The 13,180-nt window shown below is 37.8% G+C and overlaps 1 non-coding gene across 1 annotated transcript; it reads right to left on the reverse strand.

Moving 5' to 3' along the window:
• Nucleotides 1-12,794: 12,794 nt before the first annotated feature.
• Nucleotides 12,795-12,901, reverse strand: LOC113833132. The gene has a single exon (XR_003480686.1). It is a non-coding gene; the product is annotated as a U6 spliceosomal RNA (small nuclear RNA).
• Nucleotides 12,902-13,180: the final 279 nt, after the last annotated feature.

The raw sequence follows: 13,180 nt of genomic DNA on the forward strand, positions 1-13,180 counted from the left end.
CCATGCTACTTTTATACCAGTAGAATGCAAGTGCATATGAAAATCAGTATAACATAACATAACATAATATAACATAATACAATATAACATAAGTTAAATACCATGTTATAAGGTGGAGTAGTTAAGAATAGAATAAATGTAGGAAAGAGTAGATGGTAGCAGGGTGAGCTGGGGTAGAGAAGTGCATTCTGTATTGAAGAGAAGTAAGTAACTGGAAGAGATGAGGGAGACTGATTCCCTGAAGAACATCTCAGTGCAGGAAAGGCTAGCAGAGGCCTGTGCCTGCATTATCTGGGAACAGGAGCTATAACATGGCTGGAATGGAGAGAGGCATTATTATATGATGCTGATAAGGAATTGTATATAAGAGTCAAGGACTACACTTCTGTTTTGAAAGAAATGAGAGTGGTGAGAGAAAGATGGCTCAGCAGTTAAGACCAGCTGCTGCTCTTGAAGAGGACCTGGGTTCGGTCTGCAGCACCTGTAAGTCTAATGCCAGGAGATCTGGTGCCCTCTTCTGGTCTCTGTGGGTACTAAGCACATAGGTGACATACATACAAGGAGGTGAAACCTCACATAAAATAAACTAAGTAAATTTCTCAAAGTAGAAGAAAGAAAGGGGGACTTTCAGGGTTTTAAGCAAAGGGATGTTGCAAATTGTATGATATCAGAGAGATTGTTGATGGCTGAAGATGGATAGTGGCAGTGCCATGGTGCCTGAAGGAAGCAGATAGTATACTGTATCCAGGGGACCTGATCTCTCCTTTGAGGCTTGAAGAGGTCCAAAATAGTTTATTTTCAGAAATAGTCATGCATTTCTCAAATGCTTTAGAAAGAAAAAGCTTCTGTACTTTTATGCGAACAAATGTTGCTGCAGGAAAACAAAATGTTTCTCCTTATCTTTTCCTAAAGTCTTCTGATCAACCACATTGCAGTCTGAGGGTTCCCAGGCACACACATTATTCAAACATGTACCGAGAAATCTATGAGAAATGTATTCTGCAATGGATTCCAACACTCACAGCCCCCAGTTATGCAGCTTTCTTTATTTAATTTGTCCTTACTGGAATATTAAGTAATCAGAGTTCATATCCTTATGAATCGTCTTCCCTGAAGGCCAACTCATTTGTAATAAAAAGCACATTTTAAGTCTTGAAAGAGTCCAGCTGGTTGCTCTTGTGAGACATTTTTATCTGCTCAAGAATATTTCAGATTTCTAAGCCTCACATTTTAGAGAGAAATGTTGGCTGAATTAAAGGTTAACAAAACACAAAGGTGGGTCTATGCGAACATATACTCCATTCTCTGCTGTTTGGACTGTGACCAAATAAACACAGCTCATTACAGGACTGATCAGATGCTGTCCTGGGCAGAGAATGCTTCTCTGATAACACAAAGCTTGCTTAGATGAATGAATAAATGCAAAACACAGCTGAAAAGAAGACTCAGGGAAGAAAATAGTCCTCCATTATTTCCAACAAGCAGTTTAAGATGCAAAGTGAGTCAAACTCAAGCACATCCAATCCATGTAGCCATGCCAACCCTCCCATCATTCATATGAATGATGCACCTGTTTGTAGATGCTGGTACCAGCTAATGTGAGAGCTTCAAAGTTTACCATGTACAACTCGATACATTTTACTTATGAATCTCAATAAATGTACACTAAGAAAGAGCTACATTCATTCAACATACAAAATGTTCACAATCCCAATTTGAAGGGTTTTGATCTTTTACAAAATCATGCTAGGTAGGGAAACCATGAGAAATTTATAGCTTTATGACTAATTCAGTGTGAGATTCTTCTCCCGGTAATTCCTTCTGTGTATTTACCTCCATTCTCACTTTCCTCCTCTGCTCATCTTTGAACACTGCTGTGCTAAATAATACGGTTGAGAGGCATTTTTAATGCTTATTGCCAGCTTGAAAAAGAACACTTCAAGAATCCTACTAAGCTGTATGTTACGGTGAGGTTTTAGAAAATTGGCTATCAAATTTTCTGAAAGCTTCATAGAATTATTATTATTATTATTATTATTATTATTATTATTATTATTATTATTATATGTGTTAAAGAGTGTGTCATGTATGTTCATGTGTATATACAGGTGCACACAACCATGTATGGAGGCTAGGCCAGAATGTCCTGTGTCTTTCTTTATTATTTTCATCTCATTACCTTGAGACAGGTCTTTCGCCGAACCTGGACCTACATTAATTGTAGGCAGGCCCACATGATCTTTCCATTTTCCCACTCCCATAGCTCTGAGGTAGCAGGTGTGCATGTCGACACCTGAGTTTTTACATGGTTGCTAGGGATTTGAACACATGTCTTCATTCTTACAGCAAGTGCATTTACCCACTGATCTCCTCAGTCCTTCAGAGAATTATAAAGACTCCTTGAAAATCCATTTCTATTTTGGTAACATGCTTGGTATCATTAAACACATATCTTCTTGTATGTTTCATGTCAGCTCATTCAGGTACATTCAGGGGATAATGTGTACACTGCGGAAAGCTTCCTTTCTCCTTCTTTGTGAATGCAAGTGGATTTGAACCATCTGTATACTATGGCTTGCTATGTATTAGATCGACTCCAAACAGAAAATGGCACTTTTGCAGCCTTCAGTAAGCACTGTTAAAGCATGGCAATAGGCATATATATTATGGCTATTAGTTTGATGTTTCTGTGGGACTCCTAACCATGGGGCCAAGAGTGTCTTTGACTCATATGCCTTCTCCCAGGACTCTTTTCCCCCTGTTGGGTTGTTTTGTCCAACCTCAGTACGAGGACTTTTGCCTTGTCTTAGTGTATTTTTTAATGTTTGGTTGTTGGCTCTTGGAGGTCTGTTCTTCACTGTAAGGAAATGAAAGGGGAGAGGATCTTGGCCAGGGGCAACTAGAAGGAGTAGAGGGAGGGCAAACTGTGGTCAGGATGTATAATATGAGAGAAGAATATATTTTCCATAAAAATCTATTATTTTGTAAACTTCATATAGATGCATATGCATACACACATAAAATCATATAAAAGGACATAATTGCAGCTATACCACACAGAGGATAATTCTGTTTCCAGAAGCCATAGATGTCAAATTAAAAGCCAGTGCCATATGTGAGATACCATTCTTGGAGCTGTTAGCCCAATAATCAATATAATCTATTAGCATTGCTCTTAGTTTCCCACCAGAACTTGATGGTAAGGCCATTTGCTAAAGACACCACACAGTTTAATCACAGAGCACTAAGAAATTGAACTGCTACTGACCAGGAAGTAAAGTCTTTTACCCAGCTGTGAATCCTGTGAGCTACAACAATGACTAGAGAGTTGCGATATGCCCATGAGTGTAATAGTGACACAAGTGTTGTGGAGATGGTCAACCACTGAACCTACTACTTCTCATTCCCCTGAATGGACATAGACTCAAACTGCTCTCTAAGTTTCTATTTTCACATCCAGAGATGAGTGCAGCTCTCCAATAGTATCAAAGAAGTTTCTTATACAATAGTGGCCCACTAACACAGAAACTCATAATTGGTCAAAGTGCAGAGAACAAGTGTTTGTGGAATGCTCTGCCACAAATGGGATATCTGCACCACAGTCTCTTGGGTCAGGAACCAACACAGGAAAGAAGCAGAAAGATTGTAAGAGTTGGAGATTGCAGAGAGCAATGTTTCTGTGGGACTCCTAGCTTTGGGACCAAGAGTTTCTTTGACTCATTTGCCTAGGACACTTTTCCTCCTGTTGGATTGTTTTGTCTAACCTCAGCATGAGGACTTTTACCTTGTTTTATTGTATTTTTTTATGTTTGGTTGTTGGCTCTTGGAGGCTTCTTTGCTGAAAAGAAATGAAGGGGGAGAGGATCTTGGTGAGGGGCAACTAGAAGGAGTAGAGGGAGGGGAAACAGTGGAACAGTGTCATCTGGACCTGACAGGACTTCTGCACTCACATCAGCTGTGGTTACATGAGCAAGACTTGTTTTTGTTTTGTTTTGTTGCTTGTTTTTTTTTCTTTTTTTAGAGGATCATTTGTTTATTCATTCTACACATTTTAAAGTATTTTTGCTATGTCAGGAAATTCTTGGAGACACAAAAGTAAAGAATGGTGGTCATGGGCTTTGCCCTCATGAAGGCGGAAAGCTAATAAACAACCCCCATAAAGTATGTAGTGCATCTGTGGCAATAACTACTATGGAGATTAGAAAACTGAACATAAGAGAGAAAAGTCTTCATGAAATCCCTCCATCTGCATTTCTCTTTCCCACAAAACACCAAGCTAACAGCCATCATGTACAATACTTGTAAAATATCAAGTCAATCAACATTCTACCATAAATGGGGGTAGCTCATGTATCACTAATCCAAACTATTGATGGTTGATGGCTTCTGGAGGAGGATAGTCAATACAAAGAGTGTGGCCCAGAGGATAGCCCTACACCCATGAATACATGGGCAGGACAAACTTGACTTGAAAATTAATATTAAAAAGAAAAAAGGACAGGATGTTGGGAAGAGCATGCAGATACTGGGTCAGTCTTGTAAGGGTTAAAGGGATATATGACATATGCATATGTGAAATTCTTAATAATCAAAATACAAATATTTTTTAATTATGAAACTGTTGGCTTGGGCTTCTTATTGGATAGCTGTCTTAATTATTAACCCATCTCTATTAAGCTAAGTATTTCCACATGGTCTTATCTTACCGAAGACGGGTCCAGGGACCTGTTACTCCTCTGGTGTCCTACATGTTGACTGACTCTGCCTACCTTTCCCAGAATCCTCTTTTCTCCTAGTCCCATCAATCATCCTGTGTCACTGGCCACAGTGCTTTATTCATCAACCAATAAGAGAAACATATGTACCGAAGACATCCCCATCACAGGACCACAATGGCTAACTGAATGGCAAATCCAAGAAAATAGTAGTTTCCCAGTCTATGAGATGGCTGTCTCAGCTGGTCTTATGAATATGCTGGAAATCAGAAAAAGTAGGTTTCAATGGTTGTACTGACAAGGCAAAGACAAGCAGTCCAAGAAAGTACCCATCCTTTCCCCATTGTCCTTATATAGGCTTCCAACAGATGGTGTATCCCATATTAAAGGTGTGCCTTCCTGCCTCAAGATCCAGATCATAAGTGTGCCCTCCATTTCTGCATTGTAGTTCATTGGAGACATAGTCAAGTTGACAATTGAAAATAGAAAACAAGGTTATTAAGTTAGTTTTCCCACACTGAAAGCCTTTTCTTGGGTAAAATGTTACCACACAATCAGTAATAAACATACATGCACACAATGGAAAAGTTACAGACTATGTTGCAGAGAAGGTGAAAGCCAAATCTGGTTATCTTCTGCTTTCCCTATTTATAACATACATGTGCACACATTCATATATGGATACACATGAACAGACAACCACATATACATACATAACATAGACATACATACTTTTAAACACACACAAAGATATGTAAAAATTAATATTAAAGTGGGAAGTGATAAAGAATGGTACCCAGTGTCCACTTCTGACCTCTAGATGCATACACAGGGTGTGCATCCATATACACATGAATGCACAGTCCCCTCCACACACAATGTGCAATTACTACCTATACAAATTTTCTTCCTTGTTGCTATTACTCAGAGAGTACAGAAAACAACTATTTATATGTTGTTTACATTGTATTTTGTATTATAAGTAATCCAAAGATAATTGAAAATGAATGGGAAGGTATACATAGGTTCTGTGTAAACTGTACTCCATTTTATGTAAGGAATTTATTTGATCATCTGGACATTGGCTATCTGAAGTCACTTAGGAGGAGGATGGAATAAATACTTTGAAGAAGCAGAGAAATGTGTTGCTTTTTAAAGGAACATATTCTGAGAGAATTCCAAAGCAACATTTATTTTAAAATTTAAAACTTTAACAATGATGTCATAAGACTCTATATTTCTCACTATATAATTTGTAAAATACAGATATTATATTAAATATTTAAAGTAAAGAAAGGGAACAAATGTGATAGGCCATACCTGGGCTCCCAAGAACAGAATTCAGTATCATTTTCATTGTATGGGAAGGGAGGCATTGGTTAGGGACTTGTGTGCTTCGTGAAAGGATGCAATCCACTCTAGACAACCCCTACATTAGAGCCTATGATTTCATGCTCCTGTCTCTTTCTACTTCCTATCATTTTTAAGCCCAACCAGAATCTAGAAAGCCCTGAGAGATTGATGCACAGCTCATGGTCAGGTTCCTAAGACATGGTGCAACCTAGAGAAGGGGGGATTTCAGCACATCTTCTAAATTAATTTCACTGTCCTCTTTGATACTGGTAGGGCTAAATGGCCAGAAGGATGTGACTTGATGAAGGTTTTCCTAGTAACCTTGGGCTGACTTTATTTTCATACAAAGGCCTCTTGAGGCTTCTGTAAGAATCACAGCATGTACAATTTGTTTCTGTTACGACTTTCAATCTACATTATTAGTCTTCTGTTGTTAATAGAGTTTTCTTTTAACTTTAGGTAAATTTTTGATGAATTGTCTTAATTTAGTAGAGCTACTTTGACTTTAAGAGAGATCTAGAACATGAGATTGAAGCAAATAGGTATGAATAAGGAAAGGGTAGCTATTAACACTGTCCAAATTTTATCATATTCAGGAAATAGAGTCCAATTGTCATTAAAATTTTAAATTACTTTGAAGAATGTTTTTATTAATCTCAATGAAAAAAACCCTCAATAATGCTTCATAGATGTGATCACAGACCAGCTTAAAATGCACCAGTAGCTCCCAACCTGTGGCCCATATGGTGGTCAAATGACCCTTTCACAGTCATTGTGTAAGACCATCAGAAAACACAGATATTTACATGATGATTCATAAAATTAGCAAAATTATAGCTATGAAGTATTAGCAAAAATAGTGTTCATGGTTAGAAGTCGCCACAACATGAGAAAGAGTTGTAGCGTTAAGAAGATTGAGAACCATTTGTCTAGACATTCCCTCACTGAGACTCCCTTCTTGGGTGATCCTACAAGTTTTTTCAAGGAGACAACCAAAACATATCATCACAGACCTCAGATACTGATCTGTCTGTGTGCAGAGATGAATCTCTAGGCTGGGTGAAATTCAGTGGGGCCAGTTTCTGCTTACAACACCATGTGTGCTTCATTAAGACAGGAGTCAATTTATGATGGAATACGAATTGTTTTCCAAAATGCTGTTTAGTAGCTCATCTGGTAGAGTGTTTGCCTACCTAGACAGACCCTGGGATTGAGCCTTAGCACAATTAGATGTAGTGGCACACACCTGTAATAAATGGCGGCAGTTGGAAGGTGGAGGCTATTGTATCAGAAGTTTAAGGTCATCCTTGGCTACATAGCAATGAGATACTTGATACTTTCTCAGAAGAAACAAAAAGAAAAGAAATCAACCAACCATAGTAATAATAACAACAAGATAATAAAAGTAAAAGTAGCAAGAATCAGCAATGTGCTATTGTGATCCTGTCACTGATGGAGCAGAGACAAGTAAATCCCTGGGGCTCAATGGTTTTTCTTGTTTTGTTTTGTTTTTGAGACAGGGTTTCTCTGTGTAGCTTTGGAGCCTATCCTGGCACTCTCTTTGGAGACCAGGCTGGCCTCGAATTCACAGAGATCTGCCTGCCTCTGCCTCCCGAGTGCTGGATTAAAGGCATGTGCCACCAACGCCCAGCACGCTCAATGTTCTTACCGAAATCATCTTCCATACACTAACTGCAGCCATCATTTTTCTCAAAATAAATATATACATTGTGGTGATATATTATTTATGATTTATTAAAGCTTGAGTGAGGATTCAGAAAGCAAAGTCAGCCTTAAGCTAATCCCAGCAGCCAGAAGTTAGGAGGTGGTGGTAAACCTTTAATCCTAGGACTCCAGATTAAGAGGTAGATGGATCTCTGTGAATCCAAGGCTACCCAAATCTACACAAGATTGACCCAGTCCTAAAGAGAAACAGCTCACACAGAGATGATCTCAGCATGTGGGATCACATGCCTTTAATCCCATCAATAGAGGGTATAAAAAATAGAAGCAGGGTCTTCATTAGTTAACATCAGGTATTCATTCTCCAGCCACATTGAGGATAGGAAGACATTGAAGTCTCAGGATTCTCCAGCCACGCTGAGAAGAGGCAGAAGTCTGAGGTTTGATGGAACCAGGATCTCCATTCAGTCTGAGATACTGGACCTAGTGCCCAGCTACTTTGCTTTTCTGATCTTCAACTTGAAGTTTGAACCCCAGTATCAGTCTCTGGGTCTTTTATTTTTCGTGCAAAAAATATAAATGAAGTTTTTAGAAGGTATTTTAAATTTGAAATTAAATAGTTTCAAGTTTTAAAGAAATATGCATGTCATTATTAAACATATAGCCTGTTCCCTAAAGCTTTTGTTAAATCATTTTATCAGAACACTGATCTCTTTTGCTTTTTGAACAAAAGATGATTGTTTCCACCCAGAGCTAAAAATTTCTTATTGAATTAAAGACACATAAATATAGAATTGACAGTATATTATTAGTGTCATCTCATCAAGTACACCCTTCAGCCTGAACTTTCCATGGCAGATTTTTGGTGCATAATTTTATTGCTTAGGTTTGAACAAATATCAAATGAACTTTCTAAGGTCCATTTTGAAAGAGGAATAGAAAATAAAGTTACACAGACAAATCTTGCATTACACCATAAGAAAAGCAATGAGTTTGTGTTCAATATAACTTTACAATATAATAAATAAAATATAGTCTAATTATTTAGAAATGTTTAAAATGAAATGAAATAAGGAGGGAAAAACTTAAATTTGGAATCAGGCAAAACTACCCTTGCCATTCTAATGCAATTATTTATTTAAAAAAAACAGTTTATTTCTTTCCTTTATTTGTCTTTATAAGTGCTGGTTTTAACTTTATTTTCTTGTAAAGTAATGGAATGAAACTATACCTGTGTCTTAAGCTTAACAGTTATTTCAACTCATAGGCTTCTATTAGATTGAGCTTTCCTTTTGTGTTCTAAAAGCTAAATTATCTTCATATAAATTCTTAGAATGAAATGCAGATGTCCTTTCTGTATATTAGTAAAGATAACACTAAAAGAAACATGTCAAGACTTCATCAGAAAAGGAATTGTCATCTATAAAGAATGCAATGGTGACTTACATTAACTTGCAATATTTTAATCTTTGGGCTAAAGAAAACTATCTAAGGTAAGTAGTTAGCAATTGTTAGTCAAATCCTCATAATCTGTTTTTTGAAGTGAAAAGGTTTTCCGAAGCCACCTTTCAGGACTGGGGTGATTTGAATGAGAATGTCCCCCTAAGGCTTGTATTTGGTTCCCAGTTGGTGACACTGTTTGAGGTGTTTAATAAAACCTTTGAAATTTGGAGCCTCATAAGAGGAAGTAGATCACTAGAGGCCCAGTTTTGAGAATTTTTTGACTAACCCCATTTCTTGTACTAGCAATCTGTTTCCTGTACGTGCTTGAAGTGTGTTCTCCGATTTCTCAGCTTCCTGCTCCTGCTGCCAATCCCCACCACACACACACACACACACACACACACACACACACACTTATATGAACATAAAATTCCTGTGGAACTGAAAGCCAAATTAAACTTTCCTCCTTAAATTGTTTTTGGACAGAATGTGGTGTCCTAGCAACAAAACGTAACTAATAAAATTCCATATATATATATATATATGGAATTTTATTAGTTACAAAAACATATATATATATATATATATATAATGTTTATGATGGAATTATGTAGGTAAAATGAAAGAGCATATATCCTATTTACCTGACAACTTGTTAATGGAAATTCCCTGTACTATTGATGCTCTTGTTATTTTAGGATGGCCTAGAACATTATCACTTCCTTTGCATATTTGAAAGGCACAGTGGCTACCAAATTCTATATTTTAAAATAAACTTTTTTTACAACAATGATGTAAATTGTGCATTTTGTCTCAACAACTCAATAATTAGTGACACTTCTTGTAAAATATCCCAAGACTTTCTTGCTCATCTAGTCTAGAACTCCTTAATGTAAAAATCAATTTCTATATCAATTAAGTTGATATAGAACTATAGATATAGTTCCTCACTGGAGTAACTGGCTCTGACTACAGAGGGATGCAACCTAGAAAACATAAAGACAAAGTGGGCTCTACCTGCCAGTCTAAAGACCTGTACTGGGGCACTTGTTTTAATGGATCAGGCCAGAGAAGACACCCTCATTGTAATGAATAGCCACATCTAAGATATGAACACAAGATACAATGATCTCTTCTGAGAACTGGTTGTCCTCTGTTTTTCCAAGTGCTAGCCTGGGAATAGGGTACACTGGCAGCCATAAATCTTGACCAGCTTGTTGCTATTTGCTCAGTTACTAAAAACTCACACCACTCCAGGAATCGCTGTACATGACTACTTTTCCTGTTTTTGTGTTTGGGATTTTTCCCCTAGCATAGGCATACCCATGCCTCCACTGCAGTGCTTACATAAGGTTGTTTTCCATGCCACCCTTTAAGTGTTATAAGCCAGGATGTGTCACACTGGCAAAGTAAGGCCAGCATCCATTCAGATTTGCTCTGTTGAAGGCTGCATTTAAACTGGTATCCTGAAAAGAACAATATGCAGGCTCTGAATGTGAAAGTCTTTCCACTTGGGAAGCTCTCAGTGGGAACAACATCCCTGGGGCCCTGAGCAGCTTGCAGCCTCTAGAATACTGATAGACAGAGTTGACAGTTTGGGACCATTTGTTTCAGGCATCTGCATCCTTTGACTTTCCACTTAGTCTGTAAGTGAACTAAAAGCAAGCTGAAACATTTCCCTTAAGACAAGGCATAAGCTTTGCAATATTTCATTTATTTACCTGCTCCCACACCCAGGGGTCACTCCAGTTACCTTGACTCTGGTATAAGGTCTCACTCTATAGTCTATGTTGAAACTCTTTAAAACAACAACCACAAAAATCAAATGTATGCTATGTCATTTTTTTTGGTTCTGTGTGTAGATAAGATTCTTCTGTTTTTGAGAATAATAGAGTATTTGGTTTGGGGTACCTGGACATCTTAATTCCCATAATCTCCAATTCTAAATTCCTAACTCATTCATTTTCACTATTTGTTACTCTTGTTCTGGTAACTTGCTAAGTGTAATAGTGTCAACCACCCCATGTCCATTTTACATACATGCTTCCTTGGTACATAGCACTGATATAGAAACATGATGCCCTCTCATTATATTGAGGGTACATATAATACTAACTGCCTTAAGAAATTTTTACGTCATTAGTTATGACTTAAGTCCCAATGTATTACTGAAATTGTTACCTTTTCTCTCAGGAAAGCACTGGTTGAGCAATTGTACTGGGAATTTATCAGGCACACTTTCATGATTTGGTATGGATTGTCTGTGGTTGGATTTTTTTTTTTTTCTGCTCTGGGAGGCCCCGCCACCCAGCTCCCAAATAAATACATGGAAGCTTATTCTTACTTATGAATGCCTGACCTTAGCTTGGCTTATTTCTATCGAGATTTTCTAACTTAAATTAACCCATTTCTCTTCTTCTACATTTTACCTCTGGGCCTTTTACCTTTCTTTATTTTATATATTTTTTTCATGGCTGGCTTGGTGGATGGTCCCTGGCATACCCCTCTCCTCCTTTTCTCATTCCTCTTCCTTTGTTCTTCTTCCTCTATTTATTTTCTTTATATGCCAGCCCCTCCTATCCTCTTTCTCCTGCCTAGCTATTCACAGTTCGGCTTTTTCTTAGACCAATCTAAGTTATATATATATATATATATATATATATATATATATATATATATATAAAAGTAACAGAGCTCCACAGAGTTAACAAATGCAACATAAAAGAATGCCAGATATTTTGCATCATTAAACAATATTCCACAGCATAAACTAATGTACACTATTTTAAACTAATATTCCACAAAAGTAGTCCAATGTGGCTGTCTTTTCACTGGGGAATTTGCTAACCTGGTAGCTGCTCAGTCTGTGAGATTGGTGTCTCAGAAATCCTAATCAGATGCTAAAAGCCTGGAGGATTATGGAAAGCCACTAGTTTTCAGTCGACACAAGAAATCTGAAAAATGTGGGTTTTGATGTCACCATAGTAGATCGTCAACAGGAGATTGATGGGATTGCAAATGGAGCAGGTAAGCTCACCGAGGAGTTATGAAGACAAACAGGCAAAAACACCAACAAGCTTTGGTCTGGTATCTCCTACATAGGAAGGGAAAGCACTTATTGAGGGTGAGCCTTCTAAGTTAAATTAACTGGATCAAGAAAATACCACATAACTGTGCCTACCAAACTGTTTTTGCTGGCTCCAGATCAGATCAATTGACTAGCAAGATTAGCTATCACAATATGTGTGGTGGTTTGAATCCCACCATCTCAGACATTTATATTGGGTCTGCCACTGGTGACATTGTTTGGGTAGATTTATTAGGGGTGGCGGCCTTGCTGGGGGAAGCATGTCACTGGGGACTGGTTTGAGATTTCATAAGTGCTATTCCAGGTCTGCTTTCTCTGCTTCCTTTTGGGGTTCAAGTTGTGAGTTCTGAGCTTGCTATTACAGCTGCCATGTCTTCCATCTATATTCTCTGCCATTGTAGACTCTAACCCCCTGGAACCATAAGCCCAAAACATTCTTTATTCTAAGTGTTGGATTTTTTTATTTTTTAATTTAGAGGCACTCATATTTACATATCATCCTCCCATTCCCTAAAACTATGGAACGCTTCATGAATTTGTGTGTCATCCTTGCACAGGGGCCATGCTAATCTTCTCTGTGTGGTTCCAATTTTAGTATATGTGCTGCTGAAGTGAGCACGATCATGGTGTTTTATCACAGCACTAGAAAAGTAATGCATACAGTATTAAACCATAGGAGTCCCAGTTGAATAAGACATAAGTGTATTTCACAACACATATGTGTGAGAGGAAACAGGAGGCTAGAGATAGGGTTGGTTGTGGAGGAAATCAAGTCTTGAAGCCACTTTAGCTGGGGCTTTCCAGCTGTAATCTTGCAGCCTCAGTGTATGATTGGAAGACTGGAAGGAATTAAGATAGTTTGAATAATGAGGAGGGGGAATTCTTGTTCAAAGCAGAG

Source organism: Cricetulus griseus (genome assembly GCF_003668045.3).
Source record: "Cricetulus griseus strain 17A/GY chromosome 1 unlocalized genomic scaffold, alternate assembly CriGri-PICRH-1.0 chr1_0, whole genome shotgun sequence".
In the NCBI taxonomy this organism is placed as follows: Eukaryota; Metazoa; Chordata; class Mammalia; order Rodentia; family Cricetidae; genus Cricetulus; species Cricetulus griseus.